Consider the following 9713-nt stretch of genomic DNA (forward strand, 5'->3'; position numbering starts at 1 on the left):
TTTTTAATTTTTTAAATTTCTTTTTAGGCCAGGCAACCCTTGGTTGACCTCAGAGATCGTAAGGACCTTGTCAGCTTACAATCCCTTATTTTTTACGCTTACAGCACCTGGTCTTCCTAGGTGGTCTTCCATCTAAATACTAGCCAGGCCCGACCCTGCTTAACTTCTGAGATCAGATAGGATCGGGCATGTTCAAGGTAGCATGGCCGTACACGCATTTATATTTTTAAACAATTTTTTTCTGTTTATATTTTTAAACAATTTTTTTAGAGTTGCACAGCTGCAGCATCCCAGTAGCTTCCCAAGACCACCCCCAAGATCCTGTGATTTACTAGGACGAACAACATTTGGCATATAGTTGCACTCATAGCTAAAATTACATCAAAAGGATACAAAACAAAGTGAGCAAAGGGAAAAGGCACATAGAGCAAAGTCTAGAGAAACCATGTAAAATGTCTACCAGGGAAGCTCATTAGAGACTCAGTGCCCAAGGTTTTTACAGGGGACTGGTCATGTAGATAGCCTCTGCCTAACACATACCAAAATTTCAGACTTCCAGGAGGAAAGCAGGTATTTGGAATAAACAACATCGGTTGTGCAGTTTAGGTATAATGAGCTACTCTTAACAGTTCTGTGAATTGTAGGAATGCTCCCCAAATTACAGTTCCCAGAATCCAGCCAAAGGCCAGTCTTGTAGGCAGAACTTTCTAAGGATAAGCAGGCTCTTGGACCTTGGCCAGGGCATCTTTACAGCAAAAATATTATCAGTAGGACCTCATGCAGCAGGCTGACAACATTCTGCAGTATTGATCTCAGCTATGCCCTTTAGGGGTCCTTTACTTGGTCAGTTAAAACAAATTCTATTAACTATACAGATTTAAGAAAGCTGGGTAGCTTTATTCTTAAGTTTCTGTATTAATATTTTGTTTGTTTTTTTGTTTTGTTTACCTGATCCAAGACAACAGTTAAGTTGAAGCTAACCAGAAAGTCTTCTAGGACTGAGGCACATAGTCAGGGCATACAGATGAGAAATGCGATCTCAAAGGTTACACATGGTACCCATAGAAACAAAGGGCTTACAATGGGCAGGACATACATTGGGCAGGCAGTACAGGTTGACAGGGCCCCCAGTGTGGCCTTCTGCTCTGGGGCCTCCCACCCTAGGTTCTCAGTCCAAATCATGCAGTTCAGGTCTTGGCTTCAGAGGGACCACCTGAGACAGTTTCAAAGAGTTTTGTCTATAACATCAGTTCAACAGTTTCACAAGTATGGAGACATCTGTAGGTGTTCTGCAGCAAAGTGCTAGTGTTGGGGTCACCCCCTGCCATCTCAGGGTCAATGCTGGTTAGGTTTGAGTCTAGCTCAGCAACCAGTTTGAATTCAAAGAGCTCACAGGTTGAACGGGCACACAGTGAGCTTTCCTTTAGGCAGAGGGCAAGGCTTCTAAGAATAGTTCTGAAATCAAAGATTATTAATGCCCTTTCCCCTCCCCTATTCTCAGGTGGTAGGGTTTTGTTTTTTTCCATCATTACAAAATCAGTTGTGTCCCACTCAGCAATCATAAGTTAACATTTTTTCAATCATCCCCTACTATCATCTAGACCTTTTGTCTAAAAGGGTTGTATGCAAGAGGCATAAAAGCATTTTCACTGAAAAAATTTTTTGTATAATTTAATTAGAAAGATAAATCATATTCAGAATTGGTCAGAATGAAATCTGAAATTTTAAAATAAATTTTAATGGATTTACATAACCTCCCATCCCTTTTGTCCTGATCATTTATCCAGAGAGCAGCCTAGAAAAGATCAATCCCTGTCTGAGGACTGCTGTGTTTAATAATCAGACTGCCTTACTAAGGTGTGTATACCAGGAAAAAGATGGAGGAAGAGTCAGGCCATCAGATCACTGTTGCAAACTGTAACTAAACTGGAAAACTAGACACAAGTCAACAATAGGGAGTCAGCCCTGAGATAGGGCCCAGAGTCTGAACTGTCAGCACCCCTTTGGAGGGGTCACACTCCCTATGATGTGCCTTTCCCCAACTTGCAAATTTTGCAGGAATCATAAGTTAGGACTACTGTCAGTCTCTGTATCAGAAATATACTGACAATCAGAAGCTCAATTTCAGACGGTCCCATCAGAAATTAGTCCTTTTCTGTTCTGTGGGCATTTGTTGGTGACTCAGATGGTCTAGCCAGCACCCATGATGTTTTCACAACTTGGCCCACAGAAAGATGTCCTAATTCTGCAATTGTCCTAGAGTCTGAGTTTTGTTTTTTGAGATTTTAGTTTAGCACAGCTAATGTTAAGGGTGAAATAGCCCATAACAGAAAGTATCAGCTTAACGTCAGGTCTAGCAATTAAAGATCAGGATTCCAAAAAAGCCAGTGGCTTTTCTTCAGCAGCAGCAAAGCCTAGATGCTGCAAGGCCAGACCGCCATGTTCCAAGTCCAACTGACAAGCAAGGCTTTTTAAAATCCTTTTTATCTTGTCAGTCTTAAACTTCAAATAGATCCACTCAAATATATGCACATCAGGCTGGCAAATCATTAGCCTTTATGGGTCAGACATCTGATTTTACAAAAGCTCATTAGCACCTAAAGTGTGTTTTGTAAAACTCTAAAAGTGTATTTCCATCTGGAGAATACCTCTTTTTTCATGCTGTTTCCTTTTTCCAGAGGTTCCAAAAGGCAAAAAGGATAACAAATGTCATAAGTTACAGAGATTTATTTTGTTTTTACACTCAAAAAATTTAAGTTTCAACCCACTTACCAGTGGCAAAAACTAATTATTTGTATGTCTCACTAAAACTTTTTCTTTGCAGCTTTCCATGATTGGGATGATCCCGTCAGCATTTATGAAGTTATAAGCATATAACATTTTACATTAATTTTTATCCTACATCCAAAAGGAATAGTCAAAAAACTCAAAGCCATTGCCCTTTCTCTGCCTTTTAAATGGAAATCCACTTGACCCTTTACCAATAAATTTAACACTTACAAGGTTAACGGTATAGCTACCAAGGAGGATGCTCAGCTGGAATGTAGGTGGGGGTGGGGTGGGGTGGGGTGGAGGTAGGGCTACTGTAGCAGTGATAGCAACTAGGCTGAAGAATGGTTGGAGTGGTTTTCTCCCCCTCCTTTTTCTCTCTGGTTTGCTTTGCTCCAGTCCTGGGAAGTGATCTAACATTCTTTCCCTCCACTTGGAGGAAAGAGCAATACAAACTTCTAATATTTTTGGCCCCCTCCAAGCTTACCTCTGGGGATTTTGGGGCCTTTCTATTTTCACTGGAGGAGAGAACAATACAAAAAGGCATCACAAGGCTGCACTTTCCCCCCTCACCTTAGCTGGTACCGCCAAAAACAGCCAGAAGATGCAGGAAGCCAACTCTCTGGGAGTTGGAGCTATCATTTTCAAATTCCATAGGTAACTTCTACCTCTCATAAAAGACTGCTTGTTTCATACCGGAGATGACTCCATAGCCAGCCAAGCACTAAAATTTTGTCATCCCTTACTCTTTCATCCTTACTTTTCCCAAGCAATGCTTTTGCCATATTTCAGTGAGTCACAGTTAGGCTAGCAAATCCCACTCTGACACTAACTGAGTGTTCAGTTGGCAGATAACACTTCTGAGACCAACTTAAGACCACCACCTGCCCCTAAGTTTGATGGTTCACTAGGGTGACAACATTCAGCATATAGTTGTACTCACAACCAAGATTTATTACACTGAAAAAATATAAAACAGACAAAAAAGTCACATGGGGCGAAGTCTGGAAGAAATCAGACAAAAGCTTCCAAAACTCCTCTCCCAATAGAGTCATACAGGACACAAGTTGTGACAACACATGGGAAAAGTTGTCTACCAAGGAAGCTCATTAGAGACTCAGTGCCCAAGGTTTTTACAGGGGACTGGCCATGTAGGTACCCTGTGCCTAACACATACCAAAATTCCAGACTCCCAAAAGAAAAGCAGGTATTCAGCATAAACTACACTGGCTGTGCAAACAGTTTAGGTACAATAAGCCACTCTTGTCAATTCTGTGAATGGTGGGAACTGTTCCCAAATCGCAGTTCCCACCAGCCAAAGGCCAGCCTCGTAAAGAGAACTTTCTAAGGATAAGCAAGCTCAGACCTGCTATGTTAATTCTTTCCTATACAACCCTACTGGCCTTTAATTTAGCTGGTACATCCATGAACCAGGTTCAGGAATCCTCAGTAACCTCAGTGTACCCAGGCCCCCAAGAAGCCTACAGTAATGGCATAGACTCTTCATCTGAAATAGCCACAGCTTAGTGGTGACTATATAGCTATGAGATTCCATTAAAGCCCAGTTTGGTAGATTGAATAAATAGTCCTCAGCTATTTCTAGGTTCTAATCCCTGTAACATGTGAATGTTACTTTATGTGGTAAGAGGGACTTTGAAGATGTGATTAAGTTAAGGATCTTGAAGTGGAGAGATTACCCTGGATTATTCATGTGGGCTCTTAACACAATCACAAGTGTCATTATAAGAAAGAGACCAGAGGGAGATTTGGCTATAGAAGGAGATGTAATGATGGAAGCAAGAGATCGGAATGATGTGGGGAAGTAGTCACAAACCAAGGAACAAGGAGCTCCTCCAGAAACTGGAAAGGCAAGGAAACTGATTCTCCCTTAGAGCCTCTGGAAGTAGTGCAGCCCTACCAAAACCTTGATTTCAGTCTATTGAACCCATTTTGGACTTCTGGATTTCAGAACTATAAGACAATAAATTTTTGTTGTTTCAAGCCACTAAGTTTGTGCTGATTTTTTACAGCAACATTAAGAAAGTAATACATCTAGGTTACTTCTTTCCTGAATATACCATTTCCATTTGATAATGCATGCTTGCTGGGAAATATCCACTTTGCTAGTGTTTTCATTTTTGACTCATTCCAGAATGGGCATGTCAGAGTATAACATCATGTGCTGTTAGTTAGTTAGCCTATCAGTGTCCAGCATTCAATAACAAGCCAATAATTACCCCTCATATGGAGTATACCAGGCAGTAATGTCAGGCAAACACTGTGTCCAAAATCCTAGTTGGCACCACTGCCTAGTGCCACAGGCTCCAGTCTACATAAATGTCAATCACTGACACTTATAGCTTAAAAGTCTCATTAGAACTAACTGCTCCAAATAGGAGGGCAGTTTGGATAGTTTCCTTACGTATCTTCTTTCTACTAGCTCTTTAATCAGTATAGTGATCTCCTCATCCTTTCTCCTCCCTTCACTTGGCTTCCTCTACTGTTCTACTGGTATCACATAACTGAGATGAAAGATCCAAGTGGGCTCCTAGTTATGTATTCATCCCACTGGGAACATTCCAACATTCCTTACAATCAAGAGAAGTATATTACACATACACATGAGTTCTCACAATATATTCAGAGGTATCAGTTACAACTGCTTGGGTATGTGAACTGCTCACCAAATAACATATAATACAGATAAGTTTCAAGGGCCACAATGGTATGACCTCTTTTACTGTAGATAAGCAGGTCAACTTTTTGCAGGAGTTACAAGTCTGTCAGGACATGGTAGCTTTGTAAGGAACACAGTCCTTTAGTTGGTAAGAGGCATCATTTTTTCTTTGACAGCTGGAAGGCTTCAGTGTGGTAAATTCATCCATAAAGTCTTCAACTTTACTTGGCAGGAAGACTCTGAATTTTGTCAGAGTTTATTAGTCATACCTGCTAGAAAGCATCTGATAACATCACAACTTTTGTCAACCAACAGACATTATTTACACAGCAAAAATGGACATCAAAAAATTTTGCTCTAACACTTTATAAGCATTCATATTACAAGAAAGTAATATACCATTTAAATTATACATTTTTCACAATGGTACATTTAACTGGTTCAAAGCTCTCACTCACTAGCTATTCTCTCTTTACTGTAAGTTTGGCTCAAACTCTATAAGCTGAATTCAGACACCTTTTAAAGAAACACAGACCAAGGAGTTTAACACAGGCACTTCAAGAGTTACAATAGCTGCCCAGAGACCATGTCATCTCCTCAGGGTGTTCAGGGCAGGGCAGAGGAAGTCAGCTGTAGCAGAAGAAAAGCTTCTTTTCTGAAAGCAGTAGAGGTCAGGGTAAGAGGGAGGGAGAGATCAGGGGGTATGGCAGGAGCAGCTCCACAACAGTAAGCAGAGGTTTGCACTTACTTTCAGATTTAAGTGGCTGTCTGTTCATTTTCCACAAACGAACAACTAAGGGCACAATTCAGGAAGCTGGCTTCAATCCTACCTCTATAAGCCTCCAAATATTCACTAACAAGAAACATACACAATCAGATCCCAGGGAGTCTTCTCATATCACTTAACTCAACCCACACAATTAACAGGTATGACAGTAGGAGAAGCCTACTTCCTCTTGTCCACCGCTTAGGTAAAAGCAGGCACTACCAGATACCAAGGATTCTTATCATAGCCTTTAACCTGGTTCATGTGGCTGTCCTTCTTCCAAAAAGACTTCCTAACCTTACCAGCTCCAGGTTGGATGCCAAATTTGTCAAGAAAGGCTGACAGAGTAACAAGGTATTAGGACATCAGGGAAATGGCATGGAACAGTGCCCCCACTGAACAGCAAAAATGAATTTTAATTTTTAATTTGATTTAAACATTGCTTTTAGTCTGATGACACCACCAATAGTGCAGAAAGTGCTCTGGAGGTATGTTTGAAGCAGTACTCACCTGCGCTCTTCTTCAGTTCTAGAGGCTCCAGGACAGCCAATAGTGCTTTGTCAACTACGTACTTTCTTTACATTTTTCCGTGTGAATGCAGAATGCTCCACATATTGGACAACCTTCCGGTCACAGACCAGCATTTCAGCAGTCTGTGGGGTGAGAGGTTTCACTGTGTCCTTGACAAGTTTCTGAGATCAATTTTGGTTTCAACAAACAAGTAGTCATCAAACAATGGTGAATTATCTCAGGTACCCACTTTTCTTTCACATTTTCAAATGAGGGCAGAAGACCACTAAAAAATAGACTATATCTGTATATAACTGAGGGCTTGTTTTATCAAATTTTTCTTGTTCTGCAGGATCAAAAAGTCCAAGAGTATATGGTTCTCACCAATAACTGGCTGCACAGTTGTCAGAAACCACTAAACATATTTCAGACATTAATTTGTTTGTTGTTTGTTGTATAGGATATCAAGACATATCTTACCAACAGCACCATCACTCACAATTATCTGCATTGCTGAAATATTTTTTAATCCACTTGAAATATTCCAAATTTAATTATGATTTCACCTTCACCACCTGACTTTAAGACCTGCACTGTGTCTTATCAGCCTGAAGAGTGCCTAGTAGAAAAGGAAGTGGAGGAAGGGTTTAGGCCTGGGAAGCTCTCATAGCAGAGAGAGTGGACCAAACTGAACCAATGATGGTGGTGGGTAGCACGTGCCAGGAATCACTGCAGAAAAAGTCTTATATAGCAGGAAGGGTAAAGGTGAGCTGGCAGCTCACTCCACCACACGGACAGTTGCAACAGGAATGGAGGACACGGGTGGAAACTGCTCTACTGGCCCCCGCCTTCCCTAGCTGCTGATGCCTCCAATATCCACTGTGGAAGAAGTGTCCTCAGACTGTCCCAAGGTTCTTCCTTAGGCCTCCACCCCACCCACCCGAATAGCGATTTTCTGGGTGGACATGTCAGGACCCCAGCTAAAAGATTAGTGGACTATTGTACAGGCAATGACAGACGGCTGTCAGTTACAAAAAACATTCCCCCTGGGAGTCAGCGGTCTCCGTGCGTCACATGAGTTTACAGAGGCCACAAAAGGTACAGAAGAGTGTATCACTTGACTGTCAACCGCTGCGACCCTGGACACTCGGAGCCACCTGTACCTCTATGGCGTAGAGGGTTCCAGTAATATTCCTCCCTCCAACTCCATCCTTTACACTTCACCTAAGCAAGCTCCACCTTCTCATAATTTTCCGCCCCGAGTCCTGGGAAGTCCAAGTTCTCGCACGGTGAGGAAAAGCCACGAGGAGAAGGGAGGAATGGAACTAAAGAGGGCTGTGGGACGAGCCTCCGGTTGGGCTGGACCTGACAAATCCACGTGGCTACCCAGGCCTATGGGAGTCCGGCAGCGTGGTGACATCAGAGACAGCGCCATCAGAGCTCACGCTGTGGGCGTAGTGCTGATGCGCAGTGGCGCAGGGTCCGACGCTGAGTATCTTTTCGTCCTATGGCGTCCTACAGGCTATCGTCTTACCCCTCTGGTCTGCTTCCTCTAGGTTCTGCCAACCCTTACCAGGGGCCTTGTAGCATCCGCCGCGCTTGTTTGTGAAATTGCCTTGTTTTTGTGGTACCTACGTGGTAGTGCAGAAGCATACGCTCTGCTCAGGTAGATGGCGCTTTTACATGGAGAACTGGACGAGGCTCGGATGGGAAATGGGGGCTGGAAGTTTGCCAGGAACACGGAGACTGGATGCCTGTCGGCCTGAATTGGCAGTACTAGATCTGTGGGTGCCTCCTGCTCCTAAATGATTTACCAGAGCCCGCTTTCAGCAACCTGTTGTAGCTGAACATTAAGCTCTGCCCATCTAAGGTGTCCAAAAGACCTGTACAGACCTTAAACTTTGGTGCTGACCAATGAATGGAAGAGTTCAGCAGGACTGAAAGAATTCTTTAAACAGTTTGCACTGTTGCAGCTTCATCTCCCTGGGGCTTTAACTTAAAGTAGTTCATGCTAAGAATATTAGATGACTTCATATATTAATCAGCGGATTTGGGCTGAGACTAATTGCTTAGTCATTTTAAGTTATGTTACACATCGATTGGTGTGTCCTTTTTCAGTGTTTCAATACTCTTGGTTTCAGCTTCTTTAGTAACTGAAGGCCTTGATGATCTCCAGTCCCAGGCAAGTGTTCTTAATAGTTTTTACATGTTTACTTTGTTGGAAGGACACTGTGGAAATAAAAATTAAGCCAAAGATAATTGGAATATTGGGAGTAAAAAGTAAGGTTTACTCTCTACTCTTCCCACACCTACAAAACTTCTGAGATGTGCCCTACCTGTGTGCTTAATTGGGTGTTTTATTAATAAGGTGTATGGAGACTTCCATCTTATTAGGAGTTAAGGTGATATGGTAGAATTGCTAACATTTATAGAGATTATTATTTGCCAAGCACTGTTCTAGGTGCTCTGCAGCTATTAGCATCTTTTATCCCCAGTGAAGTATTACCTAGTGAAGTAGGTACTATTTATGATTCCCATTTTACAGAAAAATTGTCCCATGGTGAGGTTAATTTACTCAAAGTTTCAGAGAGCTGGGGTCTGCCCTCTTAACTAGTATTTACTCTTGGTATAATGGGAGATTGGACTGGAAATTTGAAGGTCTACATTCCAGACCCATTTCTTGTATTTACCAGTTGTGTGATTTTTCTAAGTTAAAATTACTTAACAAAGTATAACTGAGTCTCAGTTTATTCACCTGAAAAATGAGGGTGCTATGCTAGTCCTGTTGACCTGAGTTGTTATACACATCGAATAGTGTTTTTTTAAATGAGAGCATTTCCAAAGGTGTAAAACACTATATGATATATAACAAATGTTATATTGTACTTGTTTCACAGTCTTGACGATTGAAGTAGGTGAATTAGGAGACTGACTAAATATGACCCAGACAACTGTATTATGTCCCCAAAGTAGAATTACCTTTAATTGTAA

The 9713-nt window shown here is 41.8% G+C and overlaps 1 protein-coding gene and 1 pseudogene across 6 annotated transcripts in view; both read right to left on the bottom strand.

The window, feature by feature from the left end:
* Positions 1–8105, bottom strand: part of KDM4C (lysine demethylase 4C) — a 363396-nt gene extending 355291 nt beyond the window's left edge. For 2 of the 6 annotated variants that reach the window (XM_039880004.1, XM_039880090.1), the window contains exon 1: positions 6723–6904. The gene's annotated coding sequence lies outside the window, so the exon portion shown is untranslated. Of the gene's footprint in view, positions 1–6722; positions 6905–7885 lie in introns of those variants that run through there. The other 4 variants (XM_039879403.1, XM_039879513.1, XM_039879490.1 and 1 more) reach the window with 4 other exon arrangements.
* LOC120592369 (uncharacterized) lies at positions 96–214 on the bottom strand (annotated as a pseudogene).
* Positions 8106–9713: the final 1608 nt, after the last annotated feature.

This window comes from Pteropus medius, unplaced genomic scaffold (assembly GCF_902729225.1).
Source record: "Pteropus medius unplaced genomic scaffold, Ma_sr-lr_union100, whole genome shotgun sequence".
NCBI lineage: Eukaryota > Metazoa > Chordata > Mammalia > Chiroptera > Pteropodidae > Pteropus > Pteropus medius.